Below are 27590 nucleotides of genomic sequence, written 5' to 3'. Positions count from 1 at the left end.
TTTAATACATGCCCATGGTGATAGCTCATTTTCTATCCTGACCGCCACTTTCTGTTTCCAATACAAGTTCCTTATTATCTGCACATTCTCCTGTCCCAGATCGTACTTGTTCAGCACCTCTATTACTTTCTCGTGTCTTACTTTATCAAAAGCCTTTTCATAGTCAATAAAGCATAAGTAGATGCATCAATAATTTTAAAAATTCAATCAGTCATTTCAGTTTCCAGAAGAACATTGCAAATACTGAACCTGAGATAAAGATGGATTAAGTCAGGTTGGCCATTGTGTGTGTCTATACCAATCAAGTAAATAGGAAAATAAATTCAAACCTCAGGTAATGGATATTTTATGTAGAAGATAGTTCGGATTAATTTTGAACACAGACCTCGCAATCCTTGGCCACATGGTCCACCCTGTTGATTATAAATTCTGACAACATACAGTAAGAGACTGCAGATGCTGGAATGTAGAGCCACATGAATCTGTTGGAGAAACACTATGAATCAAGTAACATCTGTGCAGTGGAAGGGCCTGTTAATGTCTCAGGTCGAAACCTTGCATGAGGTGCAAAATTTTCTGCCTGATGAATTTCTTGGGTTGCTATTTTGGGATATAGTGATTGGGCCATGTTGGTTACATTACCAATTGTACACTTAAAACTATTCATACAATTGCCAAATATATTTAATTAAATTTATAATTAGCTTTCCAATATATCTGGAAATACTAGATCGTACTACAGATCAACCTGAGAAGTCGGACAGATGTGCAGATCATACCTGACTACGACTACACTATGCTCTGAGAGATTCTGGTAACATCTTCATAAAAACAAGCAAACTCGGGTACAGGGGAGAAAAATGGACGAGCAGAGATTCACGTGATATATTCTACTCACCTGTGGTTCATAGCCAACCGGCGCTCAGCCACCATCTGTGAATGGTGCTCAGAAAAGACAAGAACTGCTCAGTACATTGTTAATACTTCGTCACTGGCCAGAATGGATGTGATTGTACCTTAATTGTAGAACAGGGAAGGGAACTGTTCACAACTCAGCTGACAGTTTGCAAGTAATGCCCAAGTGTACACAATATGTTTTAACCTTTATGGTACCTTCTGTACCTAATAAAGTGGCCACTGACTTGTATGTTCGTGGTCTTCTGCAGCTGTAGCCCATCCATTTCAAGGTTTGACATGTTGTGTACTCTGATATGCTCGTATGTATGCATGACTATTTGAGTTCCTGTTGTCTTCCTGACCACTTGAACCAATCTGGCCATTCTTCTCTGATGCCTATCATTAACGAGGCGTTCTCACCCGCAGAACTGTTGCTCACGGGACTTTTTTTGTGTTTTTCACACCATTCTTTGTAAACTCTGGGGACTGTTGTGCATGAAAATCCCAAGAAATCAGCAGTTTCTGAGGTATTCAAACGACCCTGCCTGGCACCAATAATCATTCCATGGTCAAAATCACTTAGATCATCTTCCTTCCCCATTCTGATGTTTAGTCTGAAGAACAACTGAAGTTCTTGATCATGCCTACATGCTTTTATGCATTGAGTTGCTGCCACATGATTAGCTGATTAGATATTTGCATTATCGAGCAGGAATACAGGAGTACCTACTAAAGTGGCCACTGAGCCTGTGCCAGGGCAGTTGAACAGTAAAAACCTAGATCTACACTCCTTTTATTCAGCTGCAGACTCACAGCTTCATTTAACATTGTAGGACAAATAAATCTTTTAATTAATTTCAATTAACAAATGTAGAATTACAGTTATCACAAATCAAATTATTACTATAATTACATTTGTTACCCTTCTGTTTTCTAAAGAAACCCAGCCTGCTCCTTTTTAGCATACTGGTATATTCTTGCAACTCTGGTGTCATCCTTGTAAATAAATTCCTTAATTTTGCATCGCCTATATGCCTTCTCCTATAGTCCTACAGTCTACTTTTAAAAAGATAACCCTTCATATATGTGAAACACAGAAGATTCTGCAGATGTTGGGAATCTTGACCAACATGCGCAGAATTCCGAAAGAACTATGTCACCTGGAAATGTCATTTACTCCAACGATCTGAGTGATAATGTGGCAAATTTGCACATGACACCAAGATTGGGACCACAGTGGACAACGAGGAAGGCTGTTAAAGCTTGCAGAGGGATCTGGACCAGCTGGAAAAACAGACTGTATATGGCAGATGAAACTTAATGCAGACAAGTATACATTTTTGCAGTTTGGGTGGACAAACCAAGGTAGGTATTACGTGGTGAACAGTAGGGCACTGAGAATTGTGTTCAAACATGACATTTTGGCTGCTGCATTAAATAAACATATTTAAATACAAGTATAATATCTGGTACAGATTACAAATGCTATAACTAAGTCCTCAGGAATAGGAACAAAACCGCAGCTCATGTATAAACTTCCTTTGACTAGGGAGGCCAACAATGCATTATAGGCTTCAAACCTGCATTCTGATTTTAAAAAACTATTCTCCGGCTTCCAGGCGGGTACGGATATAGAGTTTTACTGATGTATCCATGACAAACTCTGCCATCTTCATCAGGGATGATGCCTGGGCATGTCTAGTCTGCTGGTATTTATACCCCCTCATCCATCCCTCCTGATTGGTTAGTCTTCATTCAATCAGGTTTCTGCTGTACCACCTTGTTTGCAATCAAACTCCAGTTTTTACTTAGAATGAGACCTTCACCTTTGTCAAAATTCTCTTCTTCTAGTTTTACTTCAATGGCTCCTTCACCAGGTGGCCCCAAAAGCATTGGCATGGCACTGCAGTTTTGTGCTGTCCAAGTCAATCCTATAGCCATTGCAAACGCAGTGTTCTGCTACTGCCAATTTCTCTGGGTAACTCAAATGGGTATACCTGCTGTGCTGCTACTGCAGGTTTCCACTGTACATCCCAGTTGGCTGATATACGCTGCTACGCATACACACGGAATGCTGTAAACATCTGCCATACTGAGTCCCTGGACATTTTTGACCTGCGTAAGCTGTGATTTGAGCTTCCATACAAGTTTGTGGATGGTATTAATCCAGTATTTCTTCAGCATCCTGGCGATCCTTCCAGAAACAGGAAATCTGGGTAAGACAGGTGGTAACAACGGGTTCCTCTTTGTTGTTAGGTTTCCCGGTTTTTCCGTCGGCCCTTTTAAGGGCTCAACTGGTTTCCTTCACCTTGTAGCCTTTCTGTAGGAACTTTCTGTGTAATCATCTTATATCCTTGTGGAGACCCTCTGGGTCCAAAATTATTTTCGCAATGTTGATCTAGGTAGAAAGAGCCACTCTCCATTGAGAGGTGTGATGGTGGCTGTTACTGTTGAGGTACAAGTCCGTGTGAATGGGTTTCCAATAGACACCATATCTAGAGCTGCCGTCTGGTTTCTGTTGTATTAGAATGTTTATGAATCTATCAATCTCTGCCTTAAATACACACAATGACCTGGCCTCCACAGAGGACTGCGGCAACGAATTCCACAAATTCACCACCCTCTGGCTGAGAGATTAAGGGAACTAGGGCTTTACGCTTTGGAGAGGAGACATGATAGAGGTATACAAGATAATAAGAGGAATAGATAGAGTGGATAGCCAGCACCTCTTCTCCAGGGCACCACTGCTCAATACAAGAGGACATGGCTTTAAGTTAAGGGGTGGGAAGTTCAAGGGGGATATTAGAGGAAGGTTTTTTACTCAGAGAATGGTTGGTGCGTGGAATGCACTGCCTGAGTCAATGGTGGAGGCAGATGCACTAGTGAAGTTTAAGAGACTGCTAGACAGGTATATGGAGGAATTTAAGGTGGGGGCTTGTATGGGAGGCAGAGTTTGAGGATCAGCACAACATTGTGGGCCAAAGGGCCTGTACTGTGCTGTACTTTTCTATGTTTGATGTTCTATGCCCTAAAGAAATTCCTTCTCATCTCTATTCTAAAAGTACGCCCCTCTATTCTGAGGCTGAGTCCTCTGGTCTTCGACTCCCCCACCACAGGGAACATCCTCTCCATATTCACTCTATCGAGCACTTTCACCATTCAATAGGTTTCAATGAGGTCACCCTTCATACTTCTGAGTTCCAGTGAGTGCAGGCCCAGAGCCATCAAACGCTCTTCATATGACAAGTTGTTCAATCCTGGAATCATTTTTGTGAACCTCCTTTGAGCCCTCTCCAACATCACCACATCTTTTTTTAGATGAAGTGCCCAAAAATGATCATAATTATCCAAGTGAGACCTCACTAGTGCCTTATACATTACATTCTTGCTTTTATAATTTAGTCCTCTTGAAATGAATACAAACATCGCATTTACCATCATCAACTGCAGACTCAACCTGCAAATTAACCTTTAGGGAATCATACACAAGGACTCCCATGTCTCAGACTTCTGAATTTTCTCTCCATTTAGAAAATAGTCTACCCTTTAGAAAATAGTCTGAACTGATGAAGAGTCTTGGCCCGAAAAGTCGACCGTTTATTCCCATCCAAAGAAGCTGTCTGACCTGCTGAGCTCCTCCAGCATATTGTGTGTATTGCTCTAGATTTCCAGGATCTGCAGTACCTCTTGTGTCTATGGTCCAACATTTTATATCTTCTGCAAAAGTGAATGACAATACACTTCCCAACACTGTATTCCATCTTCCATTTCTTTGCCCATTCTCCTAATCTGTCTAAGTCTTCAGTAGCCTCTCTACTTCCTCAAAACTACCTGCCCCTCCACCTCTTTGTATCATCCATAAACTTTGTCACAAAGCCATCAATTCCATCATACAAATCATTGACAAAATTTCAAAGGCTAGGTACAAAAACAAGAACAAGTCCAGTATATAGGCAATCTCCTGGTAACATTGGTTCCATTTTTATAGACCTGAAGAAGTTGATTTTATCCATAAGTGAGAAAATATGCAAACATCACTTCATATGGTTACCCAGTCTTGCACAAAAACTCATTTATTTATTGAGATACAATGTGGAATAAGCCTTTCTGGCCCTTCAACCCATGGCACCATCAACCCCCGATTTAATCCGAGCAATTTACAATGACCAATTAACCTGCTAACTGTTCCATCTTTGGACTGAGGGAGGAAACTAGAGCACCTGGAGGAAACCCAGAGTCACTGGGAGAACATACAAACTCCTTACAGGCAGCAGTGGGATATACTGTAATGATTCATATCAAACACATGAGACTGACAAGAAAGAATAATTACTAAAAGTAGGGAGACAGGAATTTAGTTCTGTCACTTGTAGGAACAAACATTTGTATATACTTCAGGCCTTTGAATATAGTAACATTAATGAGCTTGTTTCTACTATATAAGAATCAGAATCAGAAATATGTTTAATGTCACTGGCATATATCATGAGATTTGTTGCCTTTCCAGCAACAAATGCAACAAGTAATAACAGAAAAAACACTGAATTACAGCAAGTATATAGATATATATAAAAGCTGTTCCTGAGTCACTAAATTTGTGTCTTTGTGCCTCTATACCTCCTTCCTGATGGTAGCAATGAGGCGATGAGAAGAGGGCATGCCCTGGGCGATCGTTCCTTGAAGATGTCCTGGATACTGCGGAGGCTAGTGCCCATGATGGAGCTGACTAAGTTTACAACTCCCTGCAGCTTATTTCAATGCTGTGCTGTGCGGTCCTTCCATAACAGATGATGTTGTAGCCAGTTAGAATTCATTTCACAGGACATCTGTAGAAATTTGCGAGTGCTTTTGGTAACATACCAAATCGCCGCAAACTCCTAATGAAATAAAGCCACTGTATGTAGGGGTGTCTATAAGTCAGGCATTCATTGTATCCCAGGAATGGCTTATATAAATGAACAAATGGTAGCATTTTGGCAGAAGGCATAAAGACGTAGATGCGAGTGGCCTAATTCTGCTCTTATGCTTCACAGCCTTATGGTTTTATATAAATCTTCTCTCAACACAGGTGCTAGAGGAACTCAGTGAGTCAGGCCAGAAATGGACAGTCAGCATTTCTGTGCCGAGGCCATTCACCTACACAGGGACATTCTCCCCTATTGGTATCGATGTTTAATCATTTTCTGAAATATTTTGCTCTGGATTGGAGCTCAAGGAGAGATCTGTTTCTTTTTGAGTCTAGCTTGAATCTGGTACTTGGCTTCCTAAACTCTGTTCTGGATTCAACTTAGACAAAACTTCATGGTCCAGCATTTCAACATCCATATTTGGTTCATTGCTGACAGAGACAATTTGATCTACATGAACCTTTCAGATTTTGTCACTAATTTTAACCAAATATATCTTTGTCATACAAATCTCTGTCTTGCTTCTGACTGTCTGCTTTATGATTGTGACTTTCTGAAGAGACTAAGGTTATGAAAGCAAATGTTTTGGTTAATAATTCCTGCTGACTCGTGTCATAGTGATGTTTTCTGATTGCATTGTTTCCATTACGCTCTGTAAGCCACATTTGGGTGAAATAAACTCAAGCATGTTTTCAGTCACCTCATCAGAAATCTTCCGAATCAGAATCAGGTTTAATATCACCAGCATATGTCCTGAAATCTGTTAACTTTGTGGCAGCAGTACAAAGCAATACATAATAATAGAGAAAGAGTTGTGAATTACAGTATGAACATACTGTGGCATGCAAAGGTTTGGGCACCCTGGTCAAAATTTCCGTTACTGTGAATAGCTAAGCGAGTAAAAGATGAATTGATTTCCAAAAGGTATAAAGTTAAACTTGACACATTTCTTTAATATTTTAAGCAAGTAAATTTTTTAATTCCATCTTTTACAGTTTCAAAATAAGAAAAAAGGAAGCGGTCCTGAAGCAAAAGTTTGGGCACCCTGCTTAGTAACATTACTTAGTAACACCCCCTTTGGCAAGTATCACAGCTTGTAAACACTTTCTGTAGCCAGCTAAGAGTCTTTCAATTCTTGTTTGGGGGATTTTCACCCATTCTTCCTTGCAAAAGGCTTCTAGTTCTGTGAGATCCTTGGGCCGTTTTGCATGCACTGCCCTTTTGAGGTCTATCCACAGATTCTCAATGATGTTTAGGTCAGGGGACTGTGAGGGCCATGGCAAAACCTTCAGCTTGCGCCTCTTGAGGTAGTCCATTGTGGATTTTGAGGTGTGTTTAGGTTCATTATCCTGTTGTAGAAGCCATCCTCTTTTCATCTTCAGATTTTTAACAGACAGTGTGATGTTTGCTTCCAGAATTTGCTGGTATTTAATTGAATTCATTCTTCCCTCTACCAGTGAAATGTTCCCCGTGCCACTGGCTACAACACAAGCCCAGAGCATGATCAATCCACCCCCGTGCTTAACAGTTGGAGAGGGGTTCTTTTCATGAAATTTTGCACCCTTTTTTCTCCTAACATACTTTTGCTCATTACGGCCAAAAAGTTCTATTCAAAAGGTTCAAAGGAACATCTAAACAAGCCTGATGCATTTTGGAAACAAGTCCTGTAGACTGATGAAGTTAAAATAGAACTTTCTGTCATGGCCCTCACAGTCCCCCAACCCAAACAACATCAAGAATCTGTGGATAGACCTCAAAAGAGCAGTGCGTGCAAGATGACCCAAGAATCTCACAGAACTAGAAGCCTTTTGCAAGGAAGAATGGGCGAAAATCCCCCAAACAAGAATTGAAAGACTCTTAGCTGGCTACAAAAAGTGTTTACAAGCTGTGATACTTGCCAAAGGAGGTGTTACTAAGTACTGACCATGCAGGATGCCCAAACTTTTGCTTCAGGCCCTTTCCCTTTTTTGTTATTTTGAAACTGTAAAAGATGGAAATAAAAAAAGTTTTCTTGCTTAAAATATTAAAGAAATGTGTCATCTTTAACTTTAGGCCTAGTGGATATCAGTTCGTCTTTTACTCGCTTAGCTATTCACAGTAACAGAAATTTTGACCGGGGTGCCCAAACGTTTGTATGCTACTATATATATTAAATTAAGTAGTGCAAACAAAAAGAAATTTAAAAAAAGCAGTGAGGTAGTGTTCATGGGTTCAGTGTCCAATCAGAAATCGGAAGGCAGAGGGGAAGAAGCTGTTCCTGAATTATTGAGTGTGTGCCTTCAGGTCTCTGTGGCTCCTTTTTGATTATAGCAATGAGAGGAGTGCATGTCCTGGGTGACGCTGCCTTTTTGAGGCATCACTCCTTGAAAATAACTTGGATACTACTGAGGCTAGTGCCCATGATGGAGCTGACTAATTTTACAACTCTTTGCAGCTTACTTCGATCCTGTGCAGTAGCCCCCCCCACCCCCCCCATACCAGATGGTGAATTAGCTTGAAAGAATGCTCCCCTCAGTACATCTGTATAAACTTGCGAGTGTTTTCGGTAACATACCATATCCTCGCAAACTCCTAATGAAATATAGCCACTGCCTTACCTTCTTTATAGCTGCATCAATATGTTGCACCCAGGTTAGGTCCTCAGGGTCCTCAGGGATGTTGACACCCAGGAACTTGAAATTGCTCACTTTTTCCAATTCTGATCCCTCTAGGAGGTTTAGTGTGTGCTCCCTCGTCCTACCCTTTCTGAAATAAACCACTTAGCTACAAGAATACTTGGTGCTGTTCTGTTCAATCAAACTTGAGATCAGAGCAGGGTGTAACTGAAGCAGTGGAGAGGTCAGCTACTGTCAGAAGCAGACCCTTCGGAAAGACATGACTTGCCCATTTGGATCTCAGTTCCTCTCATGTAAAATCGATGGTGTTAATGTATCTGGGTGTTATACTACTATTTTCTCAGTTACGGGAAGTTGTTAGTTCCTGTTTTCCATAAATCTGCATGTTTTCTCTGAAAAAGGTCAAGCAGGTCATGCAAATGAAAACAAAGGAAATTTTTCATGGCCTTTCCCTACAGTTTTGGAAAATACTTCAGGAGCTTACTAATGATTCTTTCCAAACATACTTAGTAAAGAAATTTCCTTGTAATCATTTATATGATGATTACTGTTGTGTGTTCACTATGAAACTCAGTCAAAATCTTGTCACTTAAATTTGCCTGTGATCTTAGAATCAGTCACTGAGAAGTGCTTACAGACCACATCCAACATATAGACAGATGTTTTTAAACTATTTTGTTTATATGCTATTGGATGCTATGTCATCCTCCCCATTATCCATTAATAGCTGCTGTCTTAATGAATCAAACCTGTTTCTATGGCAACAGGACTACTAAGTGATGAAGTATTCCTACAAATACGTATTGCAATAAATATGTTGCTGTGTGTGGATACTGTTATTTCAGAAAAACAGGCTTCTCAAGATACAATTCTGTGAACAAAGCAGTGTACAGCAAACTCTTTAAGCAGATTTGAAAATCCTAGTAAAGACATAAGGATACAGAAAGATAAATGGGCAGTTTAAAAACCACAACTTTGTCGTTGTGTTTGGAGTTTTGCATGCCTCAATGACCCAGAGAGCTACATTGGCTGGAGCCTGGACTTTATGCTTTGGCTGTTGGCAGGGGCACCCATGTCAAACAGGTCAAAGGGTAGAGGTCAGACTGAAGATGGCCCACTGGTCCTCCAGGTTCGGGGGATCAGCTCAGGGCCAACAACCCTGAATGGTCAGACAAAACTGTTATAGAAACTGCAATGAAGAACCCTTCTACACCTGAGTGTGACGGTATTCCTGAGTCTCCACCCGGGACTTGACAGTAGTGAGAACTGAGGAGGATCTACTAACATGATGAAGGAAGCTCTGAACACCACCAGGCATGGAGGATCACGATTGCCAGTAGCGTCACAGGCAGTAAATAAGCTATAAGATTCATATCCACCCATATTCATGAGTGAAACAACCTCTAAACACCACAGTAATATCTGGGGTCACTCGTCTCGTAAAGACACTGTCCAGAAGAAGGCAATGGCAAACCACTTCTGTAGGAAAAATTGCCAAGGACAATCATGGTGATGGAGTCCATGATTGCCCACATCATACAACATGGTACATAATGAACAAACTATCTTGTTACCAAAAGAAAATTTCACTTGCAAAGCTTTTTACTTTGCTTTCATTATATGCGGTTGTGGTTTCTTATCCATTATTATCCCAAGGTCAGGGTTTTTTTCTATATTATTGCAAGATTCTCTGGAAAGCTACTTATTTAGAGATAGAATGCGGAGCAGGTCCTTCTGGCCGTTGGAGCCACTCCGCTCCAGCAACCCCACAACCCCAATTAATCCTGACCTAACAACGGGACAATTTACAATGAACAATTAACATACCTGCTACGTCCTTGGACTGTGGGAGGGAACTGAAAGGCCCAAAGAATATCAACGCATTCCTCAGGGAGGACGCACAGAGACTCCTTACAAAACGGCGCAAGAATTGAACTCTGAATTCCAGAACACCCTGAGCTGTAATAGCGGCACGCTAACCACTACAGTACTGTGGTGCTCGTTCTGCTACACTTTCACACCCTGATGCATCGATGGTGGTTCCTCTTTTTCTCAACATTGGTTATAGTCTTGCAAACCAGGATGACACATCCTCTTCACTTAAACTTCAAATAATGCTCAGGAAACCATTTGAGGACTTCCTCCAAAATCAGAAGGTTATTCCTCTTCTCTGATCTTAATAATTAATAGATTACATTGTTTGGTGATCCACTTCTTGCAACGTTTTATCGAAGACCACTTAGAAAATCCTGAACAAAGATGTGACCCCTCAAGGTAACTTTATGTGCACATAGAGCCCTTAGTCTGTGGTAGCCAGTGCTATCATGTTTGCTGTTGTGTGCTGGGGCGGCAGGCTGAGGGTAGCAGGCACCAACAGAATCAACAAACTCATTCGTAAGGCCAGTGATGTTGTGGGGATGGAACTGGACTCTCTGATGGTGGTGTCTGAAAAGAGGATGCTGTCCAAGTTGCATGCCACCTTGGACAATGTCTCCCATCCACTACATAATGTACTGGGTGTCCACAGGAGTACATTCAGCCAGAGACTCATTCCACCAAGATGCAGCACAGAGCGTCATAGGAAGTCATTCCTGCCTGTGGCCATCAAACTTTACAACTCCTCCCTTGGAGGGTCGGACACCCTGAGCCAATAGGCTGGTCCTGGACTTATTTCCTGGCATAATTTACATATTACTATTTAACTATTTATGGTTTTATTACTATTTATTATTTATGGTGCAACTGTAACGAAAACCAATTTCCCCCGGGATCAGTAAGATATGACTATGACTAATGTAATTTAATGGTTGCATGCTGCAAATTAATTGCATCAACATTCAATTGTGTATAAGCATAACAGAAATTCAAGAGAATGCTGCCTCTTTGGTGATGATCTTTGCATCTTTATCGACCACAGGAGTAGCACCAGAAGATCAGCGGGTGGCAAGTGTTCAAGAAAAGTAATAGGGTTAATCCTGAGAATTATAGACCAGAGAGTATTATGTCAGTTCGATGTAACTATGGGAGAGGATCCTTTTAGACAAGATCTACAAGCACTTGGAAAAGCATTATTTGATTAGGAATAGTCAGTATGGCTTTATGAGGAGCAGTCATGTCTCATGAGCATGATTGAATTCTTTGAGGAAGTGACAAAACAAAATGATGAAGGTAAAGCAGAGGATGAGGTCTATATGGATTGCAATGGCATATGACAAGATTGCCCTTGAAAGGCTCATTCAGAAAGTCAGGAGGCATGGAACCCAGGGAACATGGCTGCATGAATTCAGAACTGGCTTGCCCACAGACGACAAAGGGTGGTAGTGGCTGTTGTGTATTCTACCTGGAAGTCCTTGAACAGGGATCTATTGTGGGACATCTGCTCTTTGTGATTTTTATAAATGGCTTGGATGAGGAAGTGAAAGGGTGGGTTAGTAAGTTTGCAGATGACACAAAGTTTAGTGGTGATGGGGACAGAGTAGATGCTTGCCGTAGGTTATACCACAGGATGCAGAACTGGGCTGAGAAGAAACAGATGAAGTTCAATCCAATTAAGTGTGAAGTGATAGCGTTGTAGAACGAGGAATTAATGGCAGGATTCTTAGCAGTGTGGAGAAACAGTGGGACCTTGGGATCCATATCCATAGTGCTTCTTAAATGATACTATTGTATCTACCTCAACCACTTCCTCTGGCAGCTCATTCCATTTACTCACCATCCTCAGCGTAAAAATGTTGCCCCCCCCCGGCCCCTTTTAAATCTTTTCCTTCTCACCCTAAATCTATGCCCCTTAGTTTCGGACTCGCCTATCCTGGGAAAAGTTTGTACAGTCTACCTTATCTATGCCTCTCATAATTTTAAATATTTCCATATGGTTGCCCCTCATCCTCCTATACTTCAACCCTGATCAACCGCTCTCTATAACACAAGCCCTCCCATCCTAGCAACTTTCTTGTAAATCTTTGCTGCACTCTGTCCAGCACAACCACATCTTTCCTATAATAGGGTAACAAAAGATGTACCGTCAATTCCAGCCATGGCCTCACCAACTACTGATACAACTGCCACATAATGTCCCAACACTTCAAAGTTCAAAATTCAAAGTAAATTTATTGTCAAGGTACATATATGTCACTATATACAACCCTGAGATTTATTTTCTTGCAGGCATACTCAATAAATCCATAATAAAATAATAACCATAACAGAATCAATGAAAGACCACATCAACTAGGTGTTCACTCAGTGTGCAAAATACAACAAACTGGGCAAGCACAGAAAGAAAGAAATAGTAATAATAAATAAGTAAACAATAAATATCAAGAACATGCAATGAGAGTGAGTCCTCAGGTTGTGGGAAAAGTTCAGTGATAGGGCAAGTGCAGTTGAGTGAAGTTATCCCCTTTGTTTCGAGAGCCTGATGGTTGAGAAGTAATAACTGTTCCTGAACCTGGTGGTGTGAATCCTGAGGTTTCTGTACCTTCTTCCTCATGGAAGCAGAGAGAAGATTGTATAACCTGGGTGGTGGGGTCTTTGATGACTGATGCTGCTTTCCTGCAACAACACTCCTTGTCGATGTGCTCAATGGCAGGGAGGGCTTTACCCTTGCTGGACTGGCTGTATCCACTGTCCTTTGTAGGATTTTCTGTTCAAAGGCATTGGCCTTTCAATACCAGGCTCTGATGCAGCCAGTCAATATACTCTCCACCACGCATCTATAGAAGTTTGTCAAAGTTTGACAAATTAAAAGACTTAACAATACAGAGCTATTGGTAATTACTTTCCCTCTGATTGGAAAGTTGCAAAATCTGCTTACAGTATCACAGATTAATGAGCAATCTAAGTTCTGGCTCCTGTCATATCTGCTCCCAATTATTCCTCAGTGATTCCTCATGAAAGAGTGCACGTGGACAGTGTATGCAGACAAAAATGCGTTCATCTCTGATTATCTTGATGTTTAAATAGTTATAGAGTCTTAGAAAGTAAAGCACAGAAACAGTCCCTTTGGCCTACCCAGTCCATGTCAATCTGTTTAAGTTGTCTAGTCCCATTAACCTGCACGTGGACCACAGCCCTCCATACCTCTACCATCCATGTGCCTATCCAAATTTCTCATAAATGTTGAAATTGAGTTCGCATGCACCACTTGTGCTGGCAGCTTATTCCACAGTCTCATGACCCTCTGAGTGCAGAAGATGCCTCATCTTCCTCTTAAACTTCTCACCTTTCACCCTTAACCCACAACTTCTGGTTGTAGCCCCACCCAATCTCAGTGGAAAAAGCCTGCTTGCATTTACCCTATCTATACCCCTCATAATTTTGTATACTTCTACCAAATCTCCTCTCAATATTCCATGTTCCAAGGAATAAAGTTCTAACTTATTCAATCTTTCCATGTAATTCAGGTCCTCCAGACCCTGTAACTTCTTTGTAAATTTTCTCTGTAGTCAGTTAATCTTATTTACATCTTTTCTGTATGTAGGTGACCAAACCTGCACACAATACTCCAAATTAGGTCTGTCTTGTACAAGACACCAATGTCTTATACAACTTCAACATAGCATCCCATCTCCTGTACCCTGCACTTTGGGTTATGAAGGCCAATGTGCCAAAAGCTTTCTTTGTGACTCTATATACCTGTGATGGCACTTTCAATGAATTATAGACCAGTATTCCCAGTTCCCTTTGTTCCACTGCACTCCTCAGTGCCCTACAGTTCACTGTGAAAGTTAGACAGAAACTAATGAGTAGATTTAAGTGAATAATAATTATCTGGGCAGGTCAGTTGACAAGTGAGACCCTGGATTTTCAGAAGAGGAAAAAAAAAGGAGAAAATGCATGGTGACAAAATTATTGTTAAAATGGTCCTCTCTGCTACATTGTTCTTCAACCTGATGATCATATTTACAAGTTTTAGGAGATATTCTTGTTTTTTAATTAATTCTATCATGGATAACTGTAATCACCACTCTCATTGATAGCTTGTTTTTAATTGGGAATCTGAATGTTTGTAGATTTTTGTTTGTGAATATTAGTTAATATGGGTAATTAGTTGATAGTTTGCTACAATCTCTTGGTAGCTACAGAACTGCACACACAGTTAAAATGCAAAATTAAGATGTTCTGTTTGAAGCAGCTTTTTGTCTACACGGTGGGTGCCAATAGTCGTCACTGACAGATGGAGTTAAAATAATGATTTGAAGTTATAATTTACTTATTGTTGGACAAGCTGGATCTTGTGCATTTTAGAGTATGTGAGATTTTAACAGTGCAATTATAGGTGATAATGAGTGCCAAACAATCTCGATGGGTTTGAGAAATTAGTCTTGTCAGTGTGAATCATAAACACAAGAGATTCTGCAGATGATGGAAATCTTGAGCAATGTACACAACAACAAAAGATGAATCCTGATGAAGGGTGGCCCGAAACATCAACTGTATATTTCTCTCCATAGATGCTGCCCGACCTGCTTAGTTCCTCTCGCATTTTGTGTGGGTTGTTACAAGTTTCATTTCCTCAGACGTAAAGCCAATATAGATAATTTTTTTTTAACTTTTATCTTGTCTCTTCCCTAATCCTATTACTATACCCCAGTCTTGGCTTTGCTTCCTCTTTTTCAATGTGAACATTCTGTTAGAGGTTCTATTGAGTGGTGGTGTTTACTCAGCACTACAGGGGTGAAAACAAGCTGCTTCTAAGCTAGAACCCAATTATCATGATTTCTTCATGGAAGCCCACCACTCAGTTATTTTACAGGGAACTTTCAATTGCAAATTGCATTTCGACACTGATGCAATTTCTCATCTTAGTTCCTGTGCAAAGCTTCTCTAAAAATATTGCCCAGATAAGTATATGTCTATTGAGATACCGCACGGAGTAAGCCCTTCCGTCCCTTCGAGCCACATGCCCTAGCAACCCCTGATTTAACCCTTACTAATCATGGGACAATTTACATTGGACAATTAACCAAAGAACACTGAGGCTGTCTACAAGAAGGGTCAGAGCCGTCTCTATTTCCTGAGGAGACTGAGGTCCTTTAACATCTGCCGGACGATGCTGAGGATGTTCTACGAGTCTGTGGTGGCCAGTGCAATCATGTTTGCTGTTGTGTGCTGGGGCAGCAGGCTGAGGGTAGCAGACACCAACAGAATCAACAAACTCATTCGTAAGGTCAGTGATGTTGTGGGGATGGAACTGGACTCTCTGATGGTGGTGTCTGAAAAGTGGATGCTGTCCAAGTTGCATGCCATCTTGGTCAATGTCTCCCATCCACTACATAATGTACTGGGTGGGCACAGGAGTACATTCAGCCAGAGACTCATTCCACCGAGATGCAGCACAGAACGTCATAGGAAGTCATTCCTGCCTGTGGCCATCAAACTTTACAACTCCTCCCTTGGAGGGTCAGACACCCTGAGCCAATAGGCTGGTCCTGGACTTATTTCCTGGCATAATTTACATATTACTATTTAATTATTTATGGTGCAACTGTAACAAAAACCAATTTCCCCCGGGATCAATAAAGTATGACTATGACTATGACTATGACTAACCTACTAACTGGTACATCTTTGGACTTGCGGGAGGAAATCAGAGAATCTGGAGGAAACCCGTGCATTCCATGGGGAGGACATACAGACTCCTTACAGAGGACACGGGGACTGAACTCTGCTCTCCGACGCCCCGAGCTGTGATAGTGTCGCAGTAACCGCTATGATACCGTGGTGTTAATATGCTTTACGTCAAGTACTGTCAGAACAGCCATGATTGAACAACATTGACCCAGCCCTCTCACTCACCCCACTGCAGTACAGATTAACCATCATGTGACTGACATCGTGGCTCCCAATTTCATCTGAGACTTTTTTCTGTGCATTTCCTCTCTGCAAAGGTGCAGTGCAGCAATGTGCAAGGACCTGATATTTTAGACTTTGAGCCTTAAACACGAATAGATTTTGTTGCAGTAGACCCACAACTTAAGTGGTTGTTGGTAGGAAGTACAAAGGCTTTTACTTACTTACTGCCCATTATGCTGCTGGCATTTAGTGCAGCAATGAAGGTCCTTCATCTCTGTCAGTGTTCAGGGCATCCTTTGTCGTGTCAGTAGGTTCTTCACAGTTTTCACTACTGTCAAGTCCCGGTGGAGACTCAGGAATACCGTCACAATCAGCTGTAGAAGGATTCTTCATTGCTATTTCTGTAACAATTTTGTTTTACCAGTCAAGTTTGTTGGCCTTGAGCTGAACCCCTGAACCTGGAGGACTGGTGGTCCACTCTTAGTCTGGCCTCTACCCTGTGACCTGTTTAACATGGATGACCCTACCAAGAGCCAAAGCACAAGGCCCTGACTCCAGCCAGCATAGCTCTCCGAGTCATTGAGGCACGCAAACCTCCAAACACAGCAACAAAGTTGTGGTTTTTAAACTGCTCATTTATCACTTTGTATACAGGTCTCCACGAGGATTTTCAAATCTGCTTAAAGAGTTTGCTGTTCACTGCTTTGTTCACAGAATTGTATCTCGAGAAGCCTGTTTTTCTGAAATAAGAGTATCCACACATAGCAACATTTTAATTGTAATATATATTTGTAGGTACACTTCAGCACTTGATAGTCCTGTTGCTGTAGAAATAGGTTTGATTCATTGAGACAGCAGCTATTAATGGGTAATATGGAGGATCACATAGCATCCAATAATATATAAACAGAATAGTTTAAAAACATCTGTCTTAAAATTCATTTTATGATGACACTGGTTTTTTTATGCAAGTAGAAATTAAAATAACATCTGAATTGTTGCTCTCTATGGAGAATTCTCAGTGCCTTAACTCTTGCACTACAGTGTTCCCATGTCCTCACTAAAATAATTGTTACCTCATGCTGTAAACCAATGCTCCCCATTGACCCAGAGTGATGCAATGGTTTAAAAATATGTTGACCTTGATGTAGAAATGAACGCATGAGCCAGTTAAAATTATTCTTGAAGATTTATTTTAAAGGAACACTTGCATCAACAGATTTTAACATATTTTAGAAATATATAATTATCTATAAATTCATAGATGTCTAATTCACCATTATAAAAGATTATTGGTAATGTCCAGCATCACTGCGCAGAAATTGACAGAAGCTTTGGCATTTTGGCACTCTTTTTAATGCAAACATCTGAAAATTGTTTTTAGTATACTGCTGTAGACTGTAGTGCACTCAGACTTTTCACAACGACTGGATGAAAATTATACAACTGACAAGAATTCGAAACACCTCAAAACCTCTTCAGACCCCTCGTGAAGCCATGGGAGCAGGTGGTGGATGGTCATATGAGCAGCTGGTGCATATCACAAGTCCTGGTTATGCAACCATTGACGCCAGGCAGACAATCTCTGAAGAGTATCGATAATGGCTGGTGGCACCTATCTTGTAAAGTACCTGGACTTTCAGAAAGCCTTTGATAAAGTCCCACATAGGAGATTAGTGGGCAAAATTAAGGCACATGGTATTGGGGGCAGAGTACTGACATGGATTGAAAATTGGCTGGCTGACAAGAAACAAAGAGCAGCGATTAACGGGTCCCTTTCGGAATGGCAGGCGGTGACCAGTAGGGTACAGCAGGGTTCAGTGCTGGGACCGCAGTTGTTTACAATATACATTAATGATTTAGATGAAGGGATTAAAAGTAACATTAGCAAATTTGCTGATGACACAAAGCTGGGTGACAGTGTGAAATGTGAGGAGGATGTTATGAGAATGTAGGGTGACTTGGACAGGCTGGGTGAGTGGGCAGGTGCATGACAGATGCAGTTTAATGTGGATAAATGTGAGGTTATCCACTTTGGTGGTAAGAACAGGAAGGCAGATTATTATCTAAATGGAGTCAAGTTAGGAAAAGAGGAAGTACAACGAGATCTAGGTGTTCTTGTACATCAGTCACTGAAAGCAAGCATGCAGCTACGGCAGGCAGTGAAGAAAGCTAATGGCATGTTGTCCTTCATAACAAGGGGAATTGAATATAGGAGCAAAGAAGTCTTTCTGCAGCTGTACAGGGCCCTGGTGAGACCACACCTGGAGTATTGTGTGCAGTTTTGGTGTCCAGATTTCAGGAAGGGCATTCTTGCTATTGAGGGAGTGCAGCGTAGGTTCACAAAGTTAATTCCCGGGATGGCAGGACTGTCATATATTGAAAGATTGGAGCGACCTGGCTTGTATACACTGGAATTTAGAACGATGAGAGGGGATCTTATTGAAACATACAAGATTATTAAGGGATTGCACACGCTGGAGGCAGGAAGCATGTTCCCGCTGATAGGTGAGTCCAGAACCAGAGGCCACAGTTTAAGAATAAGGGGTAGGCCATTTAGAACGAAGTTGAAGAAAAACATTTTCACCCAGAGAGTGGTGGATATGTGGAATGCTCCGCCTCAGAAGGCTGTGGAGGCCAAGTCTCTGGATGCTTTCAAGAAAGAGGTGGATAGAGTTCTTCAAGATAGCGGAATCAAAGGTTATGGGGATAAGGCAGGAACTGGATACTGATTGTGGATGATCAGCCATGATCACAGTGAATGGCGGTGCTGGCTCGAAGGGCTGAGTGGCCTACTCCTGCACCTATTGTCTATTGTCTGTTGACACTGCACAGAAGAAGGCAATGGCAAACCACTTCTATAGAAGAAATTGCGAAGAACAATAATGGTCATGGAAAGACCATGATTGTCCACATCATACAACACAACACATAACAATGCAGAAATGATGATAACCCTGATTCCGATACAGGTCTCTGTTGTGGATTGAGAGGCAGGAAGGGGGCAGGGAGAGGGGAATCATGGTTGGGAAAAGGGGAGGGAGGAGGAAGCACCAGAGAGACATTCTGTAATGATCAATAAACTAATTGTTTGGAATCAAATGACCTTGCCTGTTGTCTCAGGGCTGGGTGTGTCTAGCCATGCCATCCTCTGCCAATGGCCCTCCTCTCTGCCACCTGTCCCACTTCAGGTAGGATGCAATGGCATCAGCGCCGGACTCCAGAGCGAAGGCTCCGGAGTTCGAATCCAAGTCGGGCCACCCCCAGAGCACACTCTCCATCTGTACCGGGTTGAGCGTCGAGCTAGCCACTCGGCCTCATATTTTAAAAAAGGGTCGAGTCAGGAACGTTCATATCGTGACCCAGTTAATCCGAAAGGAGACCAATCCTGACACCACGCGCCAGACAAGAATGGCTGACTCTGGTGCGACACACAAAAAAAAACAACCTGTCCCACACCCCTCCCTCGGCGCTCCACCCTCACCATTCCCAACATCCTTTGCTCCCGCCAGATTTACAAACTTTTTCTCCGTTCCACATGGACAAATTCAGTACTGTGAAAAATGTCTGAGGTACTCTTGCTATATATAAGTGCCTAAGAATTTTGCAAAGTACTGTAGGTTTTGATGGAGGAGTCAATTCAAGGTATTTAATCCTTCAAAGAGTTGTGACCAACCATATTCTAAACCACCACTGGGGTTTCCAAGCTGGGGTCCATGGACCCCTCGATCCTTAGTTTAAAAAAGGTTGGGAGCCCCACTCTTAGAGAATAACGCACTGTGAAAATTATGGAGAGCCAAACCACAGGAAAGCCAGATTTATTGCATAAATTGTTCCCTAATTCTCTCTTAAAAAGAGCACAAGACAGTTGAGACAGGAGTAGGTCTCTCATCCCCTCAAAGCTGACTGACCATTCAGTAAGATCATGGCTGATCTTGTCCAGGCCTCACCTCTGCTCACATGTCAGATGATGCCCTCGTCTTTGAATTAAATTAATACAATTTTAAGGGAAAGACTAAGGAAAATAAGGACAATGGGAACATTCTGTAAATGTTAGGATGTGTTTATCCAAATATATATACATATAATGGATTAATAATTAAGCAGGGAGCTATAATGGAGAAATCATCAATGACTTGGTTAAGTAATCATTAAATATCCATTAGTGAAAATGAATCATTATGTCAGAGGCTGTAAATGGTACAGGAGTAAACACAAATCAGAAATCAGAAAACTAGAGAGGGAGGGCAATGAGAAATGAAATATGGTGACAGAGAGAAACCAAGTTAGAAATAAAATATAAATTAGTACAATACAGAAACACCTCTCAAAGTTCAACCCTATGTCCCCATCATGAGAGGAAGAAATGAGTGAAGATGGCCAACAGGGTTCTTAAAAAGATCATCTCACTCACTTTCACGGTATACTTCCTGATTTATTTCCCATGAAACTTACTATTAAGAGTTAAATCCAGTAAATTTCAGTATAAGTAATCTTTTAACAAAGATTTGCAATAACTCAAAACAACTTCTCACGTTTCAAAATGTTTTCTCACATTGTGAAATTGTTTTATATATTAAAAATCTTTTTTCTATTTTTAAGTTTTCCTGAACTCCCTTTGTCATATACTTTATTTCTGTACAATTTACCACCATTAAGCTATTTAAATTCACAATCCCTTCTAGTTTCGGCATGGGCCAAAGGGCTTGCATCAGTGACTCTCATCCTATGGGGTTGTTAACATCAATTGTTCTGATCTTCCAGTGTTCACTTAACTTCCCAACTTCTTACTTACTCTGTTATTACTTTATACTTCCAACTTTAGGAGCGAAAAATGTTAAAAACCAAGACATGAATTGCCAAATCTAACAGAGCACGTTGTGTAACATATCTTCTCAGAAACATCTGACTCATTTTGGATTTGCTAGAACATTGGTTCACCAGATTGTTACCAGGACTGTAGGGTTTATATTGATGGTTTACATCAACAGGAGTTTCTCTTCCTTTGAACTTAGAATGTTGAATAATAATGTGGTTGATGTGAAATATACGGACTCAGTAAAGAAAAAAGAGAACATTTAGCCTGTTTGGCAAATCCACAACAAAAGGACAGCATTTGGGAGCAATGCCATCTATGAGTGAAATCTGATAATGAACATAAGTTGTAGTGGAACTCTAGTCTCCTCCCAATGGACCATGTTTGCAATAATAATTGAAATTCTCAAGACCAAGATCGATGGTCTTTTTGTAGCAGATGTGTCAAGAGATATGGATCAAAGGTTACTTATGGAGCTGATTTTCAGGTGCCATGATTTAACAGCTGCAAAACAGAACACATTGGAAATCTTCTTTTATGTTCCTAAGGAATATAAACTTTCAAGAGTTTATTGAAATAGTAAGAAATTATCCTTTAAGAATCTGAGTCTTTGAAGAGCTTTTTCAAAATTCATAACAATGATATAAATAAGTAATTGAAGCAATATCTCCAAGCTTGCAGATGGCACAAAGCCAGAGCAAGCTGTCAGAATCTGGACAGGTTGAGCAAGTGGGCACATGGTTATCAAACGCAGTATAATGTGGATATACGATGTTGTTGCTTAGCCAGCAAAACAGTAATAGTTTAGGGAAACTATCACTGAAAGAGGGAACAAGTGAGCAACAGACGTAGTGTCAATAGTTCTGAGGATCCATCCTGGACCAACATATCAATGCAGCTGCAAAGAAGGCAGACAGCAATTACTTTTCATGAGGAGTTTGAGAAGATTTTGTATGTCAACTAAAGACACTTGCAAATTTCTACAGAAGTACCATGGAGAGCATTCTAATTGGCAGCATCACCATCTGGTTTGAGGGGGGGGTGCAAGCGGGGTGGCTACTGCACACGATCGAGAAAAGACACAGAGTTGAAAACGCAGTCAGCTCCGTCAAGGGCACTAGCCTCTGCGGTATCCAAGACAACTTCAAGGTGCAATGCCTCAAAGAGGTGGTGTCCATCAATGACGATTCCTATCACCTAGGACATGCCCTCTTCTATTGCTACCATGAGGAGGAGGTACGGATGTGTGAAGGCACACACTCAACGATTCAGGAACAGCTTTTTCCCCACTGCCATCTGATTACTGAATGGATATTGAACCCATGAACACTACCTCATTACTTTTATTTCTATTTTTGCACTGCTTAATTGATTTAATTATTTAATATATATACATCCTGCAATTCACAATTTTTCCTACTGTTATGTATTGCATTTTACTGCTGCCCCAAAGACAACAAATTTCACAACATATACTGGTGATATTAAATTCTGCATCCAAGAGCACAACTTCCAAGAGCTTACCAATGTATGTAAATCCACAGGTGATTAAGGATGCAAATAATGTTTTGTTGTGACAAGATTTCATGTAGGAGCAGGAATATCTTACCACAATTTTACAGGGCCTTGGAGAAACTACCCCTTAAGTATTGGGAGCATTTTTTGGGCTCCTTATCTGAGGGTGGATGTTCTTGCTGTGGAGGGAACGATTCCTTGGGTTGAAAACAAAAAAAAAACTGTGTAGTAACTTTTAGAGGCCAGGCAACATTTATGGAGGGAACAGAATGGTGTCGAGACTGAGCGAAAGGTCTGAAGCCCGAAAATGATGAGGAAGAGTAGCCAGCGAAAAGGGAAGCAGTGAGGTGAGGTGGCGACCAGTAGATGATAGGTAGGTGTAGTTGGAGTGAGGGAAGATGGAGCTAGGCAGGGGAGGGGGAGTGGTGAAGCTTGGATGCGGAGGCTGGGTCTGATAGGTGGTAACAACTAAGGAAAGAGGTAGAAGGGAAGGGCAGACGTGGCCAGATGGGTAAAGCTAGAGACGGAGGCTGGAGAGTGATAAATTGTGGAACAAGAGCTACAAGTATTGTACTCTGAAAAGTAAGGTAGCTGATTGGCACTAGATAAAAGAGGGCTGATGACAGGACTGGATAGATGCAGAGAGGATGCTCCCAATGGTGTGATGTCTAGAACCAGTGGTCAGTCTAAGGAAACAGGGTTGTCTATTTAGTATTGATTTTGAGAGAAACTTCTTCATCCAACCATATGGTGAATGGTGGAATTCTCAACTACTGAGGGCATTGGAGCTTCGTCATAAAATATACTCAGAAAGAAATTAGTGACGTCTCTTATGGCTAAAGAGATATTGAAGGGCTGAATGGCTTTGTACTAAACAAACACATTAATCCATGTATATTAAAATATTTAAATAACGATTAGAATACTATTTTGTGAAAAGCAACGTGGGAGAAGATCTCTGGATTTAACCAATGAATTTTTAACTGTCTCATTTTCCTTTATCTGTCAGGCATGCCAAGCACCTCCAGCATACTCTTGTGCATCAATATTTCATCTACTCTATTAAATAGTTAGTCAAGTGGTAAAGCAGACATTCCAGCAAAGAACTGGTACCTGGAATAAACATCTTCCATGCTTCTAATAACATTTGTTTCTGGCTTACATATTGCAACAATCTCTGATATGTTATAATGCTGACTTACTTTGGACAGTTTTCATTATCTTCAACAATATCGTAAAAGTTATTCATCAATATCAATCCGAAGATCTTCCAAACCATCTAAAATCTCATGCTGGTGTATTAATTATAAAGAGGTAAACATTTCAAACTATGATGATAGCCTTTGGTCGGCTGGTAGAAGACATGCTTCTGAGTCAGATGTTCTTGGTTCAAATCCACAAATTTGTGTAGTATCTTCTCGAACCAAGACCCTGGCTATATAGAAGTAAAAGATCATACAGGACTATCCAAAGAAGAGCAGATGAGTTCTCCAGTACCAAACCAATATTCAACCCTTAACTTGTTCAGTTGTAAGCATATTATCCAAAGATTGCAGTACTATATATACATTGCTTGCTGCACTCCTACATAAAAGCACTTGCATTTTAAAATCTCTCTACATTGCCTTTAATGTACTCAAGAACATCAGTCCATAAGATATTGGAGCAGAATTAGGCCATTTGGCCCATCGTGGCTGATCTATTTCTCTCTCAACCCCAAACTCCTGCCCTTTTTAACATCATAAGATTGTAGAAAATTTCTTATCAATGAAACTGTTTTCCTCTCCTTTTTTACAAAAGTTAGGTACTATATCCAGTCAGAATTGAAATCCATAAAAATTTTTATTGCATTTGGTTACTAATTTGTGTGGTGGGATGGAGATACGTCTCTACCACAGGAGGTGTAAGGTGCTCCTTCTCTGCGCTAGACTACAGGTCACCTTTGGCAAGGTAAAGCACCTGTTTAGACCCCAATCTACCGAGTGGTTTGCCATTGCATTCTTCTGGGCAGTGACTTTACAAGATAGGTGACCCCAGCTATTACCAATACTCTTCAGAGATTGTCTGCCTGGCGTCAGTGGTCCCATAACCAGGACTTGTGATATGTGCCAGCTACTCATACAACCACCCACCACCTGCTCTGTGGCTTCACCTGACCCTGATTGGAGGTTTAAGCAGGTGCTACACCTTGCCCAAGAGTGATCTGCAGGCTATCAGAGGGAAGGAGCATCTCACACCTCCTTTGGTAGAGATGTATCTTCACCCTGTTACCTACAATTTTAATACCTTATTTAAAACTAGCAATAGAGGCCTACATTTTATTTGAAATCCTTTCACTTAATTCATAGGCATTGGTTAGTCTCATGAGACCATGGATTTGTGCCTTGGAAGGTTTCCAGGGTGCAGGCCTGGGCAAGGTTGTATGGAAGACTAGCAGTTACCCATGCTGCAAGTCTCCCCTCTCCACGCCACCAATGTTGTCCAAGGGAAGGGCACTAGGGCCGATACAGCTTGGCACTGGTGTTGTCACAGAGCAATGTGTAGTTAAGTGCCTTGCTCAAGAACACCACACTTTGCCTCAGCTGAGGCTCAAACTAGCGACCTTCAGATCACAAGACTGACGCCTTAACCACATGGCCATGCACCAACACATTTCATTTAATACAATTGCGAAAATAGACTTAGACTATCTAGCTAACTTTGTTACCCTTGAAAGAACATTAATTTGTGTGTGCACATTGTTTTCAAATGAGTATGAGTAGAAATATTATTTATTATCCATTATTTATATTATTAGCTTTAGTTTTTATTTAGAGATACACCCTTTTCACCAATGGACCTGTGCTACTCAATTACACTCACATGACCATTTAACCTACTAATTTGTGCGTCTTTGAGATGTGAGGAAATCCACATAGTTACAGGGAGAATGCACAATCTCCTTAAGGACAGCGTTGGGAAGTGAACTCAGATCACTGTTGTAATAGTGTTACACTAACTGCTGTACGACTGGGCTGCCCCTTCCTATCAAAGAAATGGAATTCCTTTCAAAGAATTCCAAATGATATTAGCCTATTCCAAACAACAATAAAGGAGGACAGCCAAATTCCAGGGAGGGGTTATAAAGGAGATGTGACTTCTCTTACTTTACGCATTTTTCTCAAGTACTGGCACTAAACGCTCCCCATATCTCAGCTGGCAGGCAAAGCACCATCCACCATACATCTGTAGGTGTTGGTGCATCACTGTAAAATAAATACAAGATCAAGGAAGCATATTCTGAAATAAATTTTCTCCATGTTCCCAATGTAATATTATTATTGGGTTGTACATTACAATTCTCTTTACCCAACAGCTTGCTCTCCGTATCACACTACCCTGGCTTGCGAACCAACTTGCATACCACATGGACTGCCAGGACACAATATTCACTGTCGACCCCAACCAACGGACAGACTCATCTTTGCTGTATTTCAAATTCTTTTCATTACCTTAACCTAATGTTATTTGCCAATGTCCATCTCTGAAGACCATCACAAAACGTTTTAAATCTCCTGCTGATTTGACAAGATTTACAGCTCACGGCATTGTGATAGCCCTGTGTCAGTTAGTTTGAGGAGATTTGGCGTGTCGTCAAAAACACTTGCAATTTTCTACAGATGTACTGTGGAGAGCATTCTAACTGGCTGCATCACCATCTGGTGTGGGGATGGCGGGCGGAGGTCTACAGCACGGGATCGAAGTAAGCTAGAGAGAGTTGTAAACTTAGTCAGCTCCATTGTATCCAGGGCATCTTCCAAGGAGCAGTGCCTCAAAGAGGCAGCGTCCATCATTAAGGACCCCCACCACCCAGAGCATGCCCTCTTCTCATTGCCGCTATCAGGAAGGACATACAGAAGCGTGAAGACGGACACTCAAGGATCCAGGAACAGCTTCTTCCCTCTGCCATCTGATTTCTGAACAGACATTGAACCCATGAACACTACCTCATTACTTTTTTTATTTCTATTGTTTAGCACTAATTTAACTATTTTATATATATATTTACATATTTACTGTAATTCCAAGTTTTCTTTTATTTCTCTATTATCATATATTGCATTATATTCAGGCCGTAAAGTTAACAAATTTCATGACATATGCCGGGGATATTAAACTTGATTCTGATTCTGTCACTCTTCTGAGTCAGAAAGTTCTGAATTCAGGTTCCGCTAACAGACTTGAGCATATTCTATAGTGATATTTCATGCTGTATTCTTTCAAACCGAGCCCCTGGCTATGTGAGATGTGATAGATCCCATTGGACTGTGCAAGCAGGAGTGGCTGAGCTCTCCAGTGCCACGCCAGTCTTCAATCCTCAAACAGTACATTTGAAAGTAGATTATTCGAATATCACGTTATTCTATGTAAATTGTTTGCCAAGTTTCCTACATAACAGTAAATGCACTTCTAAAGATTTTTTATTGGTTTTGAATTAGACTGCATCACTCTGAGGTTATGAAATGTTATATATAAACGAATGTACTTCCCAAAATTATTGTATTGGGTTAAAATTATTGTTCCTATAATAATTATACTTCCTGCATCCAAGTTCCGAAGTTAATCATTAAAGATATCCGAAAAACCATGAAATTACGTAATAATGAGGAAGTTAGACATAGTAATGTAAGCCATCAATAGAGCAAAGTATTTATTAAAAACGGAGTAGCGTGTCCATACAAAATACATAGCAGTTGAATGAAAACATTTTTTAAAAATGATCAGACTATATTTTCACCTAAAAGGGATGTATTTGATTATGCAACCCTGTAGAAATGTTATTTATGGGAAGATGGAATTTATCAGGTTGCAAGTATTAAAGAATGGGTCATTATCATCCTCATTATATGCCACATCATATGAAGTGGGTGATCATGGTCTTTGATCATGATTGTCCTTGAGAAATTTTTCTTCAGAAGAGGTTTGCCATTTCCTTCTTCTGGGCAGTGTCTCTACAAGATGGGTGACCTCAGCCATTTTCAATACTTTTCAGAGATTGCCTGTCTG

The 27590-nt window shown here is 40.9% G+C and overlaps 1 protein-coding gene across 3 annotated transcripts in view; it reads right to left on the bottom strand.

Annotated features, from left to right (window-relative positions):
• The window catches only part of xirp2b (xin actin binding repeat containing 2b), a 177884-nt gene that overhangs the window by 127448 nt on the left and 22846 nt on the right, over nucleotides 1-27590 (bottom strand). The window contains exon 1 of one of the 3 annotated variants that reach the window (XM_063052358.1): nucleotides 8402-8823. The exons of the other annotated variants lie outside the window; for them this stretch is intronic. The gene's annotated coding sequence lies outside the window, so the exon portion shown is untranslated. Of the gene's footprint in view, nucleotides 1-8401; nucleotides 8824-27590 lie in introns of those variants that run through there. 3 annotated transcript variants of the gene reach the window in all.

The sequence above is a fragment of the Mobula hypostoma genome, chromosome 6 (genome assembly GCF_963921235.1).
Source record: "Mobula hypostoma chromosome 6, sMobHyp1.1, whole genome shotgun sequence".
Taxonomy (NCBI): Eukaryota; Metazoa; Chordata; class Chondrichthyes; order Myliobatiformes; family Myliobatidae; genus Mobula; species Mobula hypostoma.
This window is presented reverse-complemented; position numbering and strand designations above follow the sequence as displayed.